This window comes from Danio rerio, chromosome 14, assembly GCF_052040795.2.
Source record: "Danio rerio strain M-AB ecotype USA chromosome 14, GRCz13ab, whole genome shotgun sequence".
NCBI lineage: Eukaryota > Metazoa > Chordata > Actinopteri > Cypriniformes > Danionidae > Danio > Danio rerio.
In genome coordinates this window covers 5,542,847-5,564,985 of record NC_141034.1, presented here as the reverse complement: position 1 = coordinate 5,564,985, position 22,139 = coordinate 5,542,847, and the positions used below count along the sequence as shown (strand labels likewise).

At 38.0% G+C, this 22,139-nt stretch overlaps 1 long non-coding RNA gene across 1 annotated transcript in view; it reads left to right on the top strand.

The window, feature by feature from the left end:
* The window catches only part of LOC137487507 (uncharacterized), a 214,880-nt gene that overhangs the window by 157,145 nt on the left and 35,596 nt on the right, over positions 1 to 22,139 (top strand). Inside the window, exon 6 of the long non-coding RNA XR_015507159.1 lies at positions 8,615 to 8,702. This is a non-coding gene — a long non-coding RNA (uncharacterized LOC137487507). The remainder of the gene's footprint in view (positions 1 to 8,614; positions 8,703 to 22,139) is intronic.

Sequence of the window (22,139 nt, the reverse complement as noted above, 5' to 3'; positions counted from 1 at the left end):
TTTTGTGTACATGTGTTTTGTGTACGTGTGTGTGCGTGCGCATTTGTCTGCTTGTGTTAGTTTGAGTGTGTGTGTGTGTGTGTGTGTGTATGCATCCGCATGTATTCTTTGTTTGCATGTGTGCCTCTGTGTATGTGTGTGTGTGTGTGTGAGAGTGTTTGTCTGTTTGTTTGTTTTTTGTGTGTGTGCACATGTTTTTTGTTTTTGTGTACGTGTGTTTGTGTGCGTGCGCATGTGTCTGCTTGTGTTAGTGTGTGTGTGTGTGTGTGTGTGTGTGTGTGTATGCATCCGCATGTATTCTTTGTTTGTTTGCATGTGTGTCTCTGTGTATGTATGTGTGTGTGTGTGTGTGTGTGTGTGCGTGCGTGCCTGTGTCTGTTTGTGTGTGTATCTATTTGTGTGTGCGTGCATGTGTACAGTATGTCTATTTTTTGCATGTGTTTCTCTTTGTATGTATGTATGTATGTATGTATGTATGTGTGTGTGTGTGTGTGTGTGTGTGTGTGTGTGTGTGTGTGTGTGTGTGTGTGTGTGTGTGTGTGTGTGTGTCTGCGTGCGTGCGTGTGTGTGTGTGTGTGTGTGTGTGTGTGCATGTGTGTTTTGCTGCATGGCCCAATTTACCACAGCCCCCCAAAAAAGGAAGAAAACACAACCATCCATCATAAGCACTGGTGTCAAAATTGGCCCAATAAAACAGAGGTGTAGATAATAAGTGAGATATTGTGTGTGTGTGTGTGTGTGTGTGTGTGTGTGTGTGTGTGTGTGTGTGTGTGTGTGTGTGTGTGTTTGAGTTATTGCACACCGTTGGGAAATGTATGCCATAAAAAAACAGCAGCCAGGAATATATGAGCGCTTGTACTTTACCCATAATGCCATGCTTCAGTTAATGGAGCATTGGGTCTCAACTAACGACCCATAAATGACACGGGCCTGAGAAAGGCCATTGCCACAACACACACACACACACACAAATACACACTGTAAAAAAAGAAATGAAATCTCTTTGAAAGCCCAAATAGGCTTCATGTCTCTGGAGTTGTGCTGTGCCTTTTAAAACATTCTCACCTCTTGTGATGTACATTCATTCATTCATTCATTTGTTTTCGGCTCAGTCCCTCTATTAATTCGGGGTCGCCACAGCGGATGCCCTTCCAGCTGCAACCCATCCATGGGAAACATCCACACAATTTCGAACTCGAGGTACAGGTCGTCCTGAATATCCGAATGCATATGTTTTTCGTGTATACACGGTCATAGAACAGATCCAATCTGTATCACATATGAGCAAAAAAACGGAATTGGGTCATATTTAACTGGCAGTGTAAACGGGGCTTTAGAAACGAAACTTAAGAGTCAGTTGTTTCATTTTATTGGTGATTTCTAATATGTAATGTAATCGTAAGCTTGGCTATCAGTTTGAGAAAATTTGATGTTTTCCCATTCAGATAGAATGCCCGAGCATACTGGCTAAGCCACGCCCGGCCCTAACCAATTTGGCGCCCTGGGCAAGATTTCAGGTTGCGCCCCGTCACATCGCAGTAAATTCCACTGCTAGTGTATAGTCATAAGAAACTAAATAGCTTTTTGATTGACTACTACAAGCTGGGAAAACGTCAGATAAATATGCCAATGCAATTAGCGTTATTGCTGCTGAATAGATCTAATATTTACACATTTGCTTGAGGATGGAATGATGGGGGTAGTTACATTACTATTACTATTTTCCATAACATCTATGCTCTTCTATCACATTAGCTGACGTTAAAACTAACATATAGTACTATAGATATTTATTGATTAGCCATGTTATGCCATATCTGTCAACGTTGGGATGTAAAAAATATGGGACAACAAATAGCTTCAAATGATAGAATACATAGCAAACAATAGAAAATATTGACAATAAAATAAAAGGTTAACCCAGGGGTTTTCAAAGTGTGAGGAGCGCCTCCCCTGGGGGGCGCCAGAGCATGTCAGGGGAGGCGCGGGAAAAAATATGATATAATAAAAATATAATTATTACGTTTAATTATTATATGTATTTTTATTTTATTTAAACGTTTTAATTAAACAAAGCAAAAATAGTAATAATACGTCAAATATAAGAAAACCTTTTTTACCCAGAAGGCCATAGCTGTGAATTCGCTTCTGTTTGGCAAGCCCATCAATACAGGTATATGCCGCCCCGATTCAAATCCCCGATTCAAAGCCTTCAAGTTCAGGGCTTAAACCCAAAAGACGACGATATGATGATCAGTATTTGAGTTTAGGATTTACGTGGACAGGACCAGCTGTTGAACCGCGACCTTTACTTGTGGTTTGTCAAGATATTTTGGCTAATTTCAGCATGAGACCCGCTAAACTTCGACTGTTTTGACTGGGATTGACAGTTCTTGGATCTGTTCTATTCATATTGAACCATCATCCTAGTTATATTAAAATACTTGTTATTACTCTGTAAATAATTGCACTTTCATGCAAATGATGATAAAAGTGAGTTAACAGTCTGACATCTGTCTGTGTCTTTATATATACTGTATATGTGTATATATATATATATATATATATATATATATATATATATATATATATATATATATATATATATATATATATACATACATATGTGTGTGTGTGCGTGCGTGCATGCGTGTTTGGGAGAAGGGGGGCGCCAATGGATAAGTTGTGTCAAAAGGAAGGCCCACTGTCTTAGACTTTGAAAAACCCTGGTTTAACCTATTAAAAACAATGGCTTATACAGAAATTAAATAAAGCGATAAAATCTATTTAACTTTTAATTGTATTTACATATTGATTGAAGTTACTATAGTTATTTAGTGAAGAGCAGCTAGTGAATCTCTCATGGTTTTTTGTTTGATGACAGAGATGTTAAAGTAAGAATGCACAGATCTAAATGAATTAAAAAAAAACGAAAAAAAGAAGCATTTTCCGACGGTCCCTTACTGAGAACTACGCTCTGCGCGAGCTCTCCCGGCTAAACGTATATCCCTGGCTAAACGGAGCAGTGGTCGTAATGTCGAGGGGAAAAAAAGAGAAAAAGACAGCTGTGAAACATAACCAGCTTTGTCTTTTCGTAGGAAACAAACTTTAGATCTTTTTAGGGTAAGAGGTTTTTGAGTTATTGCCATCTATCACTGAATGTGTCAGCAATATCAAAAACAAAACCAACTGAACCGCGCTCATTTCTGGCGCCCTCTGGATGTACAGCGCCCTTATACTGCCTATGCCACGGGCCGGCCCTGGCCCAAGCGGTGTTTCAAAGATGGCCAACGAGTGAAATGACTTGCCTTAAAGGGGCTTTGCTAGTATTCAGCTTAAAGTGACATTTAAATTAGGTTAATTAGGCAAGTTAGTGTAATTAGGCAAGTCATTGTATAATGATAGTTTGTTCTATAGACAATCAAAAACAAATATTGCTTAAGGGGCTAATATTATTGACCTTAATTATTATTATTATTTTTTTTATTAAAAACTGCTTTCATTCTAGCCAAAATAAAACAAAGAAGACTTTCTTCTTCAGAAAAAAAATATATTTTAGGAAGTACTGTGAAAAATTCCTTATTCTGTTAATGGGAGATATATGAAAACGAACAATAACACAGCAGGGCTAATAGTTTTGACTTCAGCTGTATATAAATACAGTCTCTCTGATGTCTAGCTCTCATTAGGCCGCCGGAGGAAGGGGAATAAAAGACGAGGTGAGAGGAAAGTGTGCGTATCCATCGTCTCGCTAATGAAAAGAGCTAATTAATGATGACAGCTGCACTCTGGCTCGTAAATAACCAAAGCAAGGTCATGTCGGAGCAGTGGCGGTGGAAAGCAGTCAGAAACACTCATTTGTTCTTTGAAGAGCAGTGGTTCACCTCAGAGTTCAGCATGGCATTTCCCTACGTTTTAACTCAGAGGGGAAGTGTGCTGTTAAATATGACCTCTGACCTTTGATGGTTGAAGCCAAGTAGATTACGGGCTGTTTATTCCCTCTTCTTTCTTTTAGGAAATATAATTATTTTGGATATAAATATATTGTAATTTATACCTGTGGATTCAGTGCTGGTGAACATGCCAATTCTATTTTTATTTATTTATTTATTTATTTATTTATTTATTTATTTATTTATTTATTTGTTTGTTTGTTTGTTTGTTTGTTTGTTTGTTTGTTTGTTTGTTTGTTTGTTTATTTATTTATTTATTTATTTATTTATTTATTTATGTGCTTATCTATGTGATTATTTATGTTGCTGTAGCACAGTGGTGCAGTGGGTAGCACAATCGCCTCACAGCAAAAAGGTCACTGGTTTGAGCCCCGGCTACATCAGTTGACATTTCTGTGTGGAATTTGCATGTTTTCCCCGTGTTCACGTGGGTTTCCGGGTGCTCCGGTTTTCTCCACAGTCCAAAAACATGCGCTATAGTAAATTGAGTAAGCTAAATTGTCCGTAGTGTATTTGTGTGAATGAGTGTGTATGAATGTTTCCCAGTGATGGGTTGCAGCTGGTAAGGCATCCGCTGCATAAAACATATCCTGGATAAGTTGGCGGTTCATTCCGCTGTGGCGACCCTAGATTAATAAAGGAACTAAGCTGAAAAGAAAATGAATTAATTAATTATTTATGTTTATCATTTATTTATTTATTATTCATTTATGTGTTTATTTTGTGTATATTTATGTTTATTATTTATTTATATTTGTTTGATTATGTTTTTATTTATTTATCTATTTATGTATTTTTTATGTGTTTTATGTATGTATTTATTTATTTATCTGTTTTTATTTATTTATTTTTATTTTTTGTTTGTGTTTATTTATTTATCTATTTATTTGTGTTTATTTATTTATGTGTTTATTTTGTGTTTATTTATGTTTATTATTTATTTATATTATTTTATTTATGTTTTTTATTTATGTATCTATTTGTTTATGTTTATTTATTTATATTTGTTTATTTATGTTTATTTATTTATTTATGTTTGTTTATTTATATATATTTATTTATTATTGATTTGTTTTTGTTTACTTATTTATGTATATATGTAATTATTTATGTTTATTTTTATTTAATAATTATTTATTTAAGCATTTATTTTGTGTTTATTTATGTTTAATATTTATTCATTATTTTGAATTAATTAATTAATGCTCAAATAATTGGAAAACTATCCACTGGATAACTAATAATTGGATATATACTATATGTATATAATAAGGGTTTGTGCAAAAAATGATAAGAATTAATTAACATTTATGAAGCTTGCATGTTTTCCCCGTGTTGGCGTGGGTTTCCTCCGGGTGCTCGGTTTTCCCCCACAGTCCAAAGACATGCGCTAGAGGTAAATTTAAATAAACTAAATTGGCTGGAGTATATGTGTGTGAATGAGTGTGCATGGGTGTTTCTCAGTTCTGGGTTCCATCTGGAAGGGTACTAGCTGCGTAAAACGTGCTGGAATAGTTGGTGAATCATTCAGCTTTGGCGATTCCTGATGAATAAAGGGACTAAGCTGAAGCAAAATGAATGAATGAACATTTCTGAAGCTTTTAACTGGTAAAAAATGAGGAGCAGGGCAGGAATCATAAATATACACATGCAATGATTAGAGTTTTGTGCTAAAAATGTTTAAAAATTAGCGCATATTTCATTTAATTATGCCTAATTTGCATATTTAAGCCATAAAATATCTACTTCAGAAACACTTACATACACTACTATTTACATATCTGTCATCTGATGAGATTTAAGTACATATACTCACCTAAAAAGACAGTAAGCAACTGTTGGGCTTGTCCACATTTGACCCAATGTTGGATTATGACAACCCAGCTATTTATTTAGCCCAATTATCTACAACATATTATTTTACAACTAATCAATCAATCAATCAAAAAATAAATAAATAAATAAATAAATAAATAAATATTCTGTCCTTTTGTTTTATTTTTTGAATTATGGAATGATAGAGATAGCTCAGATCCCCTTGGTAAAGGCCTTTGAATCTAATATATGAAAAATGAAAGCCAGAAGGATCATACAGGATCTGATTTTAGATGCTAGAAGTGTTTGCAAATTTGCACATATAGACAGCTTTTAATACACCATTGTTTTGCAATCAACTGAAAAAGTGTAGTGTCAACTATTTCTTATTTTTTATAAAATTGTAAATATATAGAATGATTTGGTGGAGGATTAGGAAACTTAAAAAAATCACTAGCTTTGCTCATTAGCTTATGAACAGAAGTCTGTGGAAGTGCTCTCTATAATATATCATGTGTGCGAGTGTGTGTGTTTGCCTGACGACTTCAGAGCTGAATGTACAGTATGACGCAAGCGATTAGTGACCATGAAAGCGTGGCTCCCGTAGAGGAAGTTTGCATTGCTCTTCAGACTAAACTGTGTCCCTGTGTATCAGACTCGGTTTACATCAGATGAGCACACCTGGGCAAACATTGCTGACCACAGCTGAGGGCAGCATGAGGATGGTTGGAAAGTGTTTACTGAGAGTGATGAATCCTTGTTTTCTCTTTGGGTTGGAGAGTGAAAATTTACTGTATGTATATTGTAAGTCAGGGGTGTCCAAGCTCAGTCCTGGAGGGCCAGTGTCCTGCTGAGTTTAGTTCCAACTTGCCTAAACACACCTGCCAGGAAGTTTCTAGCATATTTAGCAAGAGTTAGCTGGTTCAGGTGTGTCTGATTAGGGCTGGAGCTAAACTCTCCAGGACACCGGACCTCCAGGACAGAGTTTGGACACCCTTGCTGTAAGTCAGGGGTGTCCAAACTCGGTCCTAGAGGGCCGGTGTCCTGCATAGTTTAGCTCTAACTTTGTGTAACACACCTGCTTGGAAGTTTCTAGTATACCTAGAAAGAGCTTGATTAGCTGGTTCAGATGTGTTTAGTTGGGGATGGAACTAAAATATGCAGGACATTATTCCTGCATATTTTATTTTGCTTTCATGTACGATCATTTACGAGTTAATATTTCCCTTGTAATTCAGACAGCGAAAGGTGTGTTTCCTACAAAATATATTTTTTCCAACCTTGGTTAATTCTGAAACGTACCCCTATATACATTTCTGGAGAGCGCCAAATACATCCCAGGAGATACTTTTTTTTTTTGTTTGTTTTTTTGCAGTTTTTGTTTTTATGAATTTACCAGAGGCTACTGTGTATGCTATTTGAGATCTCAAATTTCTCTAACGAGTGCCAATCTAGCTTGCTCATTTGCGTAAATCCACCAGAGGCCGCTGTTGACTGACTGAATGACCAATCGATTGACCCACCCTTTTCCTTCCCCAAACCCGACCGATAGTGTTTACAAAAGCACCGTTTGACCCCTTGCCCACCGACTTCCCTAAATTCAACCAAAAGTGTTTTCAAAAGCCATTCAGAAAAAGAAAAGCCCTCATCTGATTTTGACCATGTTTTCAGATCTTACAACATTCTCACCCTGTTATTTACTTGTTTATTTTATTTTTTGACTTCTGTTCTTGTCTTATCTGCTTTCTGGAATTGTTCTTCGCCAGACTTGATCTCCGTTGTCACAGTCAACTCCGCTTCACATCACAAGTCCACCACACGTCAAGCCACTGAACAGACTAGTCACAGCAGAAAAACTGTCCACATGGAGGTAGCGTTCAGCTGGTAAGGGAGAAAAGGAACGTCATCATACCGACCAGTAGCGTTTGTTTTAAAAGATAAATGCCACCATACGTACCTCTGGTTACATAAATTGCAAACTCCAGAATTGTATATAGGGCTGTTTTCAGAATGAGCCTATGTTGATTTTTTTACATAAAAATGTGATTATTTTAAAATATTATGTTTTTTTTTTTGAAGAGCCTTGCTTATTTTGTAAAATAATAATAACAATAATGTTAATAATAATAATAATAATAATAATAATAACGACAAAATGCCATACTAGCATAACCACTGCTAATATGTACATTTTAATAGATGAATAGTACATTATTTATAATACTACTACTACTAATAATAATAATAATAATAATAATAATAATAATATAAAAAATTATAATTAATATATTCTAAAAATAATTTTTTATTGATTTTTTAATTTTGATCTCCAGTATAATATATGTTTTAAGTAGCAAAACTTTATTAGGGGCCAATCCCACAGAAAGCGAGGCGCATCACACTGCCTTTTTTTGGTGACAAGAAAAAATAACACAAACCCTGCAGTCGCCTCAACGGGAACCCCGCCTTTGCTTTCGTTTGATTGGAGAATGAAAAAGAAACGAGTGATGTAATGTGCCTTTTCCACATAGAGCTGACTTTTTTTTTAACTGTGAGCTAACTGCGTGCAACTGCAAAAACGTGAGGTACGCAGGACGCATAAGCAGCACATAAAACACTCACAGCCATTAGTAAACCATTCAAAATAGACGCCACTCAATGAAAAAAGTGAGTTCGGTTGGATCGGCCTCTTAAAGCATTCCTTTATGACTTGATTCATGCTGTTATATCTTGAAGAAAGGCCTTTGATGTTTTTTTGCATTATAAATTTCTTTCTCACTCCTTGTGTTACAAAACACCCTGACATCTCATCTATAACTCAGATGCGTTCATCCATTTCTGTGCAGATGGTTTTATGTAACAGCAGCTGGATGGAAGTGGAATTGCCTCCATCTTGAACTGAAGTGCTCGACAGAGTCAAGAGGAGGATTATAGGTAGGTGTTCAGCTTGAACACGTATAATCTTGCCTTATGACATTGAGATTTAATGTGTTTAATAAGCTGGTGAGGACTGTATCGGGTACCCAGGGGAGCTGTTTAGAGCAGATACAGACACACAAGGTCAGCCTCTATTCTTCAGCCAAGTGGCCATGAAGAACAGTAGGAAATCCCCTTCCCGTTGCACACAGTAAATCTCCAGAAAAAAACCCCAGACGCAAGTGGACAGCGGCCAAGAAATGTGCCACAAGCTTAAAATGCTGTATTATTATTTATTAGTGTGTAATTGTTACAAGTATATAAAATAATGATGAGAATAATAATAAAATCAGTTAATTAAGCATTCAAAAAGACCTATTTTAATGCTTTAATATTTGATTATTAAAAATGTGTTTGTTTTGTTTTTTAAGGGAATGTGCAAGTGAACAGGCAGGATTAATAAGATATATTTGTTCAAATAATTAGGAAAAAAATAATATATTTATATATTAACTTTTAGTTATCATGAGAGGGGGAAAACCCTGCAAACAGAATTAAACTAAACTCAAGTTCTTATGTTGTTGTTTTGGTTATTGTGCATTTTTTTAATTAGTTTGACTATTATCTTACGGTATTATTTCTAATATAACATACAATGCACCTTTTTAAAATATGGTTTATGGTGCAGTAAAATAAAATAAATGTTACCATATAAAACGAATTGTATGCGCAACACTGGCACAAACAAGATTAAGATGTATTGTTTATATCAGTTATATAAATGAAGTAGTTTTTTTAGAACTTTTAATTTATAATTTTATCTGTAATATAAAGTACACAGTTAAAACATATTTTAATTATACATTTTGTAAGTTGGAAATTGATTATTGTTAAGTTATTTAAATAGTTATGTTAATAAACCTGTTTATCTGTATATAATATATTAAAATATAATATAATTAATACAATATAATATAATATAATATAATATAATGTACAAATAACAAATAATATATATATATATATATATATATATATATATATATATATATATATATATATATATATATATATATATATATGATATAAATGATGTTTAAAAGAGCAAAGAAATTGTCATAGTTATTTTAATATTTTTTCCTCTGGAGAAAGTCTTTTTTGTTTTATTTTGACTAGAATAAAAGCAGTTTTTAATTTTTTAAACACCATTTTAAGGACAACATTATTAACCCCTTTAGTCTAATTTTTGTTTCGATAGTCTACAGAACAAACCATGTATTTAAATGTCACTTTATGTATAAAAGTGTGTTGAAAAATATCTAGTAAAATATTATTTACTGTCATTATGGAAAAAGATAAAATAAATCAGTTATTAGAAATGAGTTATTTAAACTATTATGCTTAGAAATGTGTTGAAAAAAATCTCTCCATTCAACAAAAAACGGGGGAAAAATAAACAGGGAGGCTAATAATTCAGGGAGGGTAATAATTCTGACTTCAACTATACCATCTATACTATATATACACACACACACACACACACATACACACACACACATACATACATACATACATACATGCATACATACAGTGGGGGAAATAAGTTTTGAACATGACACCATTTTATTTTTGTTGTCATTTTATTTCTAAAGGTGCTGATGACTTGAAATTTTCACCAGATGTTGGAAACAACCAAAGAAATCCATAAATGCAAAGAAAACAAATCTAATTAATTTACAAATTAAAAACCCAGACAGCAGCTGAAATCTCTCAGTAGTTTTTCAGCAACCCTCTGCCCTACGTCATTGCAAATTAATAGTTTCTGCTTCAGTCCAACATCTACATAAACCAGGGTGGACATTTCAGCAAGACAATGATTCAAAACACAGCCAAGGAAACTCTCAAATGCTTTCAGAGAAAGAAAATCAAGCTGTAGAATGGCCCACCAATCACCTGATGTGAATCCAATAGAAAATACAAAATAAAGATCAGATTTAATAGACGAGACCCACAGAACCATCAAGATTTTTACACTCTGTTGACGTCTGTGAAAAACTCACATGCAATGCATGTGACTTATGAGAGGTGTCTTTAAGCTGCCATCCCCAATACATATATGTCAATTTATAAAGTTAAAGCATGTTTGTGTACGCCGTGCACTGTTAACGTATATACAGACCTTTCCTGTTTAAAGTGTTGTGTTTGTGTTTTTAAAAGGAAACGTGATCAGAAAGGAAGACAAGAGTGAGGAATGTGCTCTTAAATGGCTCTAGAATGATGTATGAGGTGGTGTGTTAATTGTCCAGGCGTCCGAGGTGATAAGGAGGAAGTGTGTCCTTTCTCCCGCTCCCTCTGTTTTGTCACACACTGCTGTGTATTTATGGCATGAAGCAATTTTGCTGATGAAATATTTATGGCAGCCGCTCTCGGAGTAACATGGCCAGCCAGTCAATCACGAGGGTCCAGCACAATGATCATCTCCTGAGGGGGTGGAAAAAAGATGCCTATCAGTGTCTGCAAAACCATGCTTTATGAGTGTGTTTGTGTGTGAGAAAGAGAGAGAGAGAGAGTACTGCTTGAAGAGCTCAGAAATGAAAACATCTCTAATTTAAGAGAACGGTAACCTAATTTGAGGGAGGAATTTCCCCTGTTTATACAGCGTCAATACTGCCTTGGCTCATTTGCCTGGGCCGTTTGACTGAGGAGCGTTTACCCTGGATATTCTGAGCACAAAAGAAGGTCAGATACTAAATATAATCCAGGCTTGTGGCTCAAACAGGATCTGTCATTGAGATTTTGTATAACACTCTGTTTGAACCAGAGGCTTGACGCAAGAAGCTTTCGGTGTATTATCTGTCCACAAAGAAACAAATGCAACATTTGTTGTGAATGAAACGTTCATGTCATAAGATTACGTCAAGTGTGAATCTAGACCAGCTGGGATATTTTGAATGCGCTCCAAAACGATGACGACACCCTCATGAAATGAATCACTAATCATTTTTGACCACAGTTCACCATTGTGGAGATCAATGTTACATTCATATGTGCACATGACTTTAATGTTTTAAAGAGCCACTATTATACATTAAATAGTAAGGGTGTCACGATCCTCCAAATTCTCGATTCGATTACATTTTCGATTCTAAAGGCACGATTCGATTCGATTTTCGATTATGAATAATTAATTAATTAATGACCAATTAATTATTTGTAGCCTACCGTTTAAACTACCTGACCTGCATGGTCTTTGCTTTACCCATAAACAAATCATACAGTAAATGAATAAAGGCAAGATACACACATAATTACCACCTGTCAATCACTTTTTCTGCGGGACTCGTGAATAGGCAGTGATCTGTGTCGTTATAATAGCGTCGGTAAAAAAAGACGCACAACCAACAGGAACCAGCCAACAGTATCTGAGGTCTTCGCTAAAATGACTAAGTACAAGTGAGTGAAAGATTGAAGCAGTCCTCTGACTGCCTGGACCTGCTGTCTCGAGCGCATGGCTGTGTGCGTCTGTGTCTGTGTGGTCACGTGATGTGCATTTTCAGAGGTAATGAGGAAGGAGGGCTGCTCAGAAATGCTACACGCCACTGTGGATGTCAAATCGTTGTCGTTCTAAAATGCCATTTAAAAAGACAGTGTAAACAGGGCCTGAGTGTGAACTTTTGCGAGCGGATTTGCAGGGGGGGCAGGCGGAGGATCGCGATGCCGGTGTTGTCTATCGGACGAACCGTACATAATACGTACATAGCAGAGCTTGCAAAATTGTGTTTTTTTTTGTCGACAACATGAACGTTGTCAACATAACTCACTGGAAATCCAAAATGCTTACACACCGGTGACTTCATTGAAAGAGGAGAGGGTTTAAGTTCTGTCGACGGGTCTCCTGCTTCTGCAGTTTAACAAGCACTTCAACAAGCCTGTTTTTTACCGCTTGGCAAGCCAAGCTGACGTGACGGGGGCATGGCAGCATCGACGATTCTATTTTTTGATTCGATAATCGAAATTGAGCATAAATTTCAATCGATTTCGATTAAAAATCGAAATCGTAACACCCCTAATAAATAGGGTCATATTTTGGTTGTAAGGGTCTCCAACAACAGGCTGATATGCATGCAGGGTTAAAAAAACACACTCATTGTTTTATGATAAGCATTTATTTTTACCTAATTATCATAGTGATTCCCATATGAATCGTTCAGTGATCCATTTGTCTCCAAACCTCACCTTAGCGCGAAGCTAATCTGCGCTAATTGGACCAATGACAGCCTGTTGCGATTGGTCGACAGCGTTCAGCACAAGACAGAGTGAAATGCCCACCACGGCTTATCAATAATATTGAAGTAGTCAAAGTGCATAGTGTATGTGTGAGGATACCTGCCTGTTCCTGTTTTCCCAGGACTCTCCCGTATTTCAGACCCTAGCTCTAGCCATCCACCCATTTTGTTAGGAAAACACCCATAATTTCTTAAATTAGTTACTTAGTTAATTGGGTTAACTAGGCAGGTCAGGGTAATTAGCCAAGTTATTGTATAACGATGGTTTGTTCTGTAGACTATTGAAAAAAATTGCTTAAAGGGGCTAATAATATTGACCTTAAAATGGTTCATAAAAAATTCTAAACTGCTTTTATTCTAGCCAAAATAAAACAAATAAGACTTTCTCCAGAAGGAAAAATATTATCAGACATACTGTGAAAATGTTTCTTGCTCTGTTAGATAGTTTGGGAAACATTTAAAAAAGAAAAAAAAATTCAAAGGGGGGCAAATAATTCTGACTTCAACTGTATATTCGAGTCCTGATCAGGAGGTAACATCCCATTCCAATCGCGTCTGAAACTGTGTAATCGGGCTCGATTTCCGATTATGTGATCGGATCTGGACATCCCTAATCCAAATGTACACTGTATCCAAATAATCTAAACATAACAGTTTTGATCATTCTAAGAATATTCCAAAATGTATACGTTATGGGAATGTTAAGGGAAGGTTTTGAGAAACTAAAATTCTTGGTACACACACTGCAGAAATCAACCCGGGCTCATTGTGGAAACGTAGCCCCACGGACGTTTCTGCGGACCGCGAGATACGTCCCGGGAGGTACGTATTCGAGCGGTTTTTGTTTTCGCGAATCCGCGAGAGGCCGCTGTGGGGGCTTTTTCGCGTCTCGGGCGCCTCTCGGGAGCGTGTGCCGTTCGTGCCCGCACTGTTCTCGCATGAAAAGCCACCGGATCGGCTGACCCGGCCACCCTCCTCTTCCTCCCCTAAACCCAAGCGACGGTTTGCAAAAGCCGTCCAGAAAAAAAAAAAAGCAAAAACCCTCGTCTTCGATTTCGACAGCGTTTTCGGATCGCACCGCGTTCTCGCCCTTATTTTTCGGATTCTGTTTTTCATCTTACCTGATTTCTGGAACCGCTGTTCCCCGGACTCGATCCCGGTCGCCGTCCCCGCGGCTGGCTCCTCCTCCTCCAGGGCCTCCGCCGACACAATGCTGTGAGCTAAACAGACACACTGGTTGCATCGGGAAAGCCCTCCACTCGGAGGCGAGCCGTCGGCCGGCGAGCGCGAAGAGGAGGAGCGGAGCGGCACCACACCGCCCCGCAGCTTTCGCTAGAAAAAAACTAAACGCAGCCGTACGTACCTCCGGCCACGTAAATCGCGGTCTCCAGAAACGTCCGCGAGGCTACGTCTCCAGAATGAGCCTGGGTTGGCAGAAATAGTACTTGAAGCTTAGCCTGTGTGTTTGTGAAGTGTGTGTGTGAGCGAGAGAGATGGTGAAAGGGGTGGTTTTTAGTTCAGTTTTGATCATCGGTCCGTGGTAATGCCTCTAGCTTTTTTGACAGCGCCAAGACTCACAAACACGTTCTGGCTCAGAAAAAGTGAACACTTCTGCGGACGTTTAGGAGAGTAAAAGCGAGGCCTGGACTGCATCACAGCTCCTGTTGGAAGCTGTCTGTAAAGTCAAGAGCTCGGCCAACCCAAACTCCTCCGAAACAAGCAAGCGGATTGTGAGGCAAGGATAAAAAAACTCACATTCGTGGAATTTTCAAGCTCATATGTTCCCCGTTTCCACAATACCTGCTTTTCACACATCTTCTGTCGGTCCCCACCTGCGCAAACCACAGCCTCTGAGCTGACAGAGCTAAATAAACACACACACAGGGGCTGGTGAATGAACACACGGGCCAGTAATGGGTTTTAATTGATTTGTAAGGTGGCTGGATTGCAGCGCTGTTGCATTATTGATCAGACAGAGGCCCAATCGAGGGTTCCACACCGGATCGTTTGAACACGCTGATAAAAAAAAGGCCCAGGCAGTGAGCAGGAACTCCAGCTTCAGTATTTTTCCATCCTCTTCAGAGAGCATATCTAAAAAGCCTCGAACATACAGTTCCTTTGGAGACTGGCAGCTTTTATAGTGGCGTGTGAATGAGAAACTATAGAAAAGGGGGTGAAGGGAAGAGCTATACTGTAGTGTCTATGAATAGAAAGCCATTTTCAAAGCTTTTTGCAACTATGCAGCTTTTAAAGAATGCATTATCGACAGTACTTCATTGGTTCATTCATTTCAGTGCTTTGTTTATTTATTGTATTAATACACGTTGCGCCTTGTGCTACAAACAGCTTTTAGATTTACATTAATCATTTGACAATTGCTTTTATCTAAATGGATTCATGTTCTTAAGTGGTACAAAAGTAATTTAAAGTGGTCCTATTATGCTTTTACCTTCCATTAGTGCCTAATCTGCTAAAAGTTTCTGGTGCAGGTTGTGTTAGCAGTGTTACAACATGATGTTTCACATGATGTTGTGCACACAGTACACACAGTCAAACATACACTCATACACTAAGTCAGGTATACCTTCCTAGTACTGGGTTGGATCCCCTTTTGCCTTCAGAACTTAATCCTCTCTGCTCGGGGACTCGAATTGGTGGGGGTGGGGGAGGGGGTGGCTGGATGTGGCCAAAATTCCTTTAACGCAAATCATTTCACTCATTTCACTCATTTCACTCATTTTCTTGTCGGCTTAGTCCCTTTATTTCGCCACAGCGGAATGAACCGGCAACTTATTTAGCAAGTTTTTACGCAGCGGATGCCCTTCCAGCCGCAACCCATCTCTGGGAAACATCCACACACACATTCACACACAGGGCCGGCGCGTCCATAGAGGCGACCTAGGTGGCCGCCTAGGGCGGCAGAATAGAGAGGGCGGCGTCCCTGAAACTACCCTCGCCACCCGCGCCCACAGTTATATCTGCGTCTAGGGCGGCAGAATAGAGAGGGCGGCGTCCCCTAAACTACCCTCGCCACCTGCGCCTCGGGCGGTGTCCCCTAAACTACCCTCACCACCCGCACCTCAGTTATATCAGCGTCTAGGGTGGCAGAATAGAGAGAGTGGCGTCCCCTAAACTACCCTCACCACCAGCGCCCTCAGTTATATCCACGTCTAGAGAACCCCCCCTCCCCGGTTTCACTTTAGGTTTGAGGGCGGCGTGCCCGTCCTTTGCCTAGAGCGGCAGATCAGCTTGCTCCGGCCCTGTTCACACACTACAGACAATTTAGCCTACCCAATTCACCGCATGTCTTTGGACTGTGGGGGAAACCGGAGCACCCGGAGGAAAACCACGCGAACGCAGGGAGAACATGCAAACTCCACACAGAAACGCCAACTGAGCCAAGGCTCAAACCAGCGACCCAGTGATCTTCTTGCTGTGTGGTGTGCAGCACTACCTACTGCGCCACTGCTTCGCCCCACATTTCATATTAGGAATAACCAATAAAATTAAACAACAACTTTCTCTTTAGTTTCAATTCTAATGTTTGTATCACACAAAATCTGCAGAAACTCTAGTGTAGTCCGAGCCCTTCCTTCGAAGAATTGTCATTCTATTACGATCGCTGATTGGCTCCTGTACTAAAAGCCGGGGCTTCATTTGCCATATTGACTGTTACACTTTGCCCCATTCAATAGTATACAACTGACATGTCTTGTGTATTCTATAGTCTTTAATGTAGCTAAAAAAAGTAAAGAAAGTTGGGGAGTCACATAAGAAAGCAAAGAGCGGGGCAGGGCGGGGGTGCGTGTAGGAGAATCGGTAAAATGAGGTGTTGTAGAAGAACACAGCCGCAGATGCTTTTCCCATGTAGTTTGATTTTGAAAACACTATCGGTTGGATTTAGGGAAGAAGGTGTGTGGGTCAGTCGATATCAAGCTGATGTATTATAAACAATGACAAGCCGACTGGCTTGTCAAAAGAGAGTGAGGTTAATATTTGCAGAATTGCAAATATCTTTACAAACGAAAAGTAATTCAAATATTAAGGACATTTATTATATATATATATATATATATATATATATATATATATATATATATATAGGATATAATAAGGATATACAGCCCATAGGATATAAATATAAAGGATTAAAACATTATAAAACATATTATTTTCTAGCCTACATAAAAAATAAATAAATAAATAAATAAATGCGTTCAAGCCTTCTCAGGGGGCTTTTTTCAATTTATTCATAACTATTTGCTTTTGTATAATGTTATTATTATTAGCAGTGTTATTTATTATATGCATATTTATATTTGTTTTATTAAACACAAGCTTAGATTTGCCCACCTGTCAGGTTTTAGACCATATAGGTCATAGCATGTGCATTTGGATATAACTTTGGATATAATAAGTTGTTTGAACACACTTCGTTATTATTGTTCCTTTATTCGTTTGCTGGAATTTAGAAATAGTTTTGAAACAAATGTTTGTGCTTAAAAAATTAAATTAATTATTTATAGGCTAATTGATGTGTGCGTACAAGATTTCACCACGAGAACGAAAGTGAAAGTAGATAATGAGGAGGCTTATCTCTCATTCTCGCGCTGCAGATGCTCTGTTTAACTGTTTTCTTGCTAGTGAAATGCTCAGTTTTTACACTTACAAAGTCCGTCATGTAAATAGCAAATGCGCTATGGCGCAACTCAACTGACTCTTATGCTGCGTTCACACCAGACGCGGCACGCGCGTCAAGCGCGAGTGATTTACATGTTAAGTCAATGCAAACGCGCGGATAGACATCCTGCGGCGTGATACTCGTGAATGGCATGGAGCGAATGACGCTAATTGCGCGAATGGCGCGTTGCGAATAGCGCGATAAGCATTGAACGTTTTGCACGTTTGACGCACTTAACGAGCGATTCGCGCGAATCTCTGAGTTCGAAAATCTGAACTTCAGCAGACATTCGCGCCGCGTTAACCAATCAGAAGCTTGCTCTTGTGGGGGCGTGATTTTGACGTAGAACCTGTTGATGGTGTCCCAGGGGAAATCCTCCAGGCGACAGCGACAACACATCTATAACTCATTAAGAAAATAAGCTTAACCCTTTAAGACCATGCGCCGCGGCGCAAAGCTGATTTTTTCATCCTTAAATTAGCAAAAGTGGATTTCGACACGCATTAATTGCTTTTGCGCTCTGCGCTTTACATTTTGCGCATGGATCATCAAAATAGAGCCCTTAGTCTCTCTCACACAGACACACACTGGTGTCAAATCCTTTCGGATACTTATGGAACATTCTGTGCTTCAGATATAACTTAGTTTAAGAGTTGAGCAAACTGTAAAAGAAATAACTTGTGTTTGAATGTGTGTGTATGTGTGGACTCGAATGCTGTGAGTGAGTGTGTGTGTGACAGAGAGAGAGAGGGAAGGACTGCTTGACTGCTCTAATCCCTTCATTCCCTTTGTTTGCCACTGCAGATAGAGTTCAGATGTTTCTTCTCATTTGTCTTGGAGCTGAGCATAATCTGTCTCTCAGGCTTTATTCTGCCTGTGGATCACAGAAGCGCCAGCTCCTCCTTCTCCAGCGCTGTCAGATCACCACAGCATGAAGTCAGTCTCTTACACAAGCCTCATCCCTGCTTAACTTTACCATCTCATCATCCTGCTGTCAATTAACACACCTGTTTTCCTCACTTACCCTCCCGGAGGACTATTTCATAGCTCAGATGTTGCTCCTGCTTTGGAAACACTTCTGTGGAAGATACTACTTAAACAGTTGCCTTTATACAGTACGGATGTAAAACAGCAGATCTTTATTGTCTGAATCCTATGAGAAATCCTGGAGATCTTGACAAATAATGGCTTTGATTGTTGGCTGTCTTGGTTAATCTGAGCACAGTTTGAGACACACGTGAGATTATGTTTTTTTTTTCTTTCTTTTTTTCTCAGGAGACTTAGAGAAAGGTTTACATTTGATCCCAATTTAATCTCGTCTGGGAACGACATCTGACACAAAAGGCCCGATTTGTAGTTTGTCTTAAGCTTTCAGGAGTTCAATCAAATATGATTAATTGGAGCTTTCGATGATTTTTGAGACATTATTTGAGAAATTCTTTCTTGATATCTATTGAATCTTATTTCCTGCATAAGGAAAGCCCAGTTTGATTGCGTAATAAAGATCTTGGAATAATAAATGTCCTGAAATTTGATTAGACAAAGGTCAATATCAGAACTTAAAATAGATTATTTCTGCCCTGCTTTCCTGGGAGACAAATGTTTTTTTTTTTTTTTTTGGCTTAATGAATTTTTTCTTAATTCATTTTAAGATCAATTTGGTCTCAGATATTTCTCCTCGACAGATTATCAAAGTCTGAATTAAAGTAGAAAAAAAATAAATAGACGGTAAACATGCTTTATATATATATATATATATATATATATATATATATATATATATATATATATATATATATATATATATATATATATATATATATATATATATATATATATATATATATATATATACACATGACTGAGTACATGACTGTTGGGCAAATTCTTCAGCAGGATAGTGCTCCTTCTCATACTTTAGCCTCCATTTCAAAGTTCCTAAAAGCAAGGAAGGTGCTCCAGAATTGACCAGCCCAGTCATTAGATATGAACATTATTAAGCATGTCTGGGGTAAGATGAAGGAGGAGGTATTAAGATGAATCCAAAGAATCTTGATTAACTCTGGGACTGCTGCAAGAACACTTTCTTTGGATAGAAGACAAGACTTTTATCAGGTAGTGAAAGTGTGTGTGTGTGTATGTGTGTATGTGTGTGTGTGTGTGTGTGTGCGTGTGTGTGTGTGTGTGTGTGTGTGTGTGAGTTTTATATATACTCTAAGTAACAAAAGTGTATCATAATAGATTACCCTTAATAAATTAGCAGTTTTTTTCATATCACAATGTTCTTGAATAATAAATTTATACCCTTTTCAGACCATTTGAGTCACATGTTTAGTCATTTTTAGCTTAATTCTTTTTGTACTTTAACAGATTTGTACAGTATAGGTGTTAGAAGATCAAAAGCACTTTGGAGAATATTCATAAAAAAAGACATCAGAAGTAGACAAACCTATTTTTAACCCCTTCAAGTTATTTAGTTTATTGAGATTTTTTGTAGATTTTAGCAGTTTAACAGATTTTTACAGTACAAGTTCAGATTTTCAAAAGCATCTCGACACATTGTATTTATAAATTGAAACAGGTCAGGAGAAAACAAACCCATTTTTAAACCCCTTTGCTTTGTATATTGAGATTTTTATAGATTTTAGTTTAGCTTTTAGTAGTTTAACAGGTTTTTATAGTACGTGTGTTAGAAATATTAATTACTGAGTTTTCAGATTGTCAAATGCACCTTGACAATTTGGAAAAAGAATAATAAAAAAAACGACTGGAAAAAAAAACTTTTTTAACTCATTTGAGTTTGTTTATTGAGACTTTTTGTAGATTTTAGTTAAAGTTTTAGTAGTTTAACCGAATTTTACAGTACATGTGTTTAAAAAATTAAATATTGACATTTCACATTGTCAAATGCACCTTAGCAAATTGTAAATATAATATTTAAAAAATCGACAGGAGAAAATAACCCCATTTTAAACCCATTTGCACCTGTTTGAGATTTTTTGTAGATTTGAGTTAAATTTTTATGTAGTTTAACAGAATTGTACAGTACATTCATTCATTTTCTTGTCGGCTTAGTCCGTTTATTAATCCGGGGTCGCCAGAGTGGAATGAACCGCCAACTTATCCAGCAAGTTTTTACACAGCGGATGCCCTTCCAGCGGCAACCCATCTCTGGGAAATGTACATGTACAAGTACATGTGTCAGAAAAATAAAATATTGAGATTTCAGATTGTCAAATGCACCTTAGCAAATTGGAAAATATACAAATAAAAAAGAAACGACAAGAGAAAAGACCCCATTTTTTAACCCATTTGAATAAAATTTTAGGAAGTTTAGCAGATTTTTTCATTGAGATGTCCTATTCTCAAATGCACCTTGACAAATCTGAATTTAGGAAAAATGACAGGAGAGAAAGCTGCGAGTTCCAGGAAACTCCTCCATCCTCCAAAACTTCTCCACCTGTCACTAAAGACTGAAAACTCTCCCTTAAGTCCCAGTGTGGAGTCATTCTCTCTGAGACTCTTTCTACCTCACAGGCCTTTAGCTCCTCGCAGGAGCCACAGGAACCGCGAGAGGCATAAACCTCGACATTGATTAGATGAGTCTGTGCGGCGGAGAGGAGATTGTTTCCTGATGGGCGGCAGAATCAACCAGGAGGGGCCTTGCAAAACCAGGGACACAGCAGCATCCTGAGCTGCCCTTTGATGTGCCTGATGAATGCCGATCTACAGGGAGCCCGAGATAGAGAGAGAGAGAGATCTACCTGCTGGGGATCTCTAAAGGATTGATTCCCTGTCGCTGCTGCCTGGATGCTCGGAAAGAAAAAGGAAAAGCAATAGAGAGAAAAAAAAGTGAGCTTAAAAGAACCAATAAAGACCGGGCCACTTAGCGCAGTTCACCGCTGTGCTCCGGCTTCTAGAAAATTCACCCTTTCTGTTGGTGTCACCAGGTGAACGGAGAGCCCGCTGGGAGCCGCGGACATGTAAAGGAGCCTGTCAACGCCGCGCAATTACAAAAGCAGGGATTTGTATTGAGCGGATGGCGGTGGTCTTGTATTTGTTTTTCTGAAAGATATCACTTATCTGTCCATGTGTAGAGGGGAACGGCAAGTGGAGGTCAGGACACTTGAGTGGAGGTCAAGCTCTCTGGGTTGAAAAAAAAGGTCCTCATACTGTACACAGTGCTCACAAATCTCTCATTTAAATAAACATTTTACATAGGAAGCTTTACAATATTATATTTGCGTATATACACTACCTGACAAAAGTCTTGTCATCGACCCCAGTTGTAAGGGCACCAAATAATAGCTTAGCCTCTAGTTCAGGGGTCACCAATCCTGGTCCTGGAGGGCCGGTGTCCCTGCAGGGTTTAGCTCCATCTTGCCTCAACACACCTGTCTGGATGTTTTAAGTATACCTAGTAAGACCTCGATTAGCTTGTTCAGGTGTGTTTGATTAGTGTTGGAGCTAAAATGTGCAGGACACCGA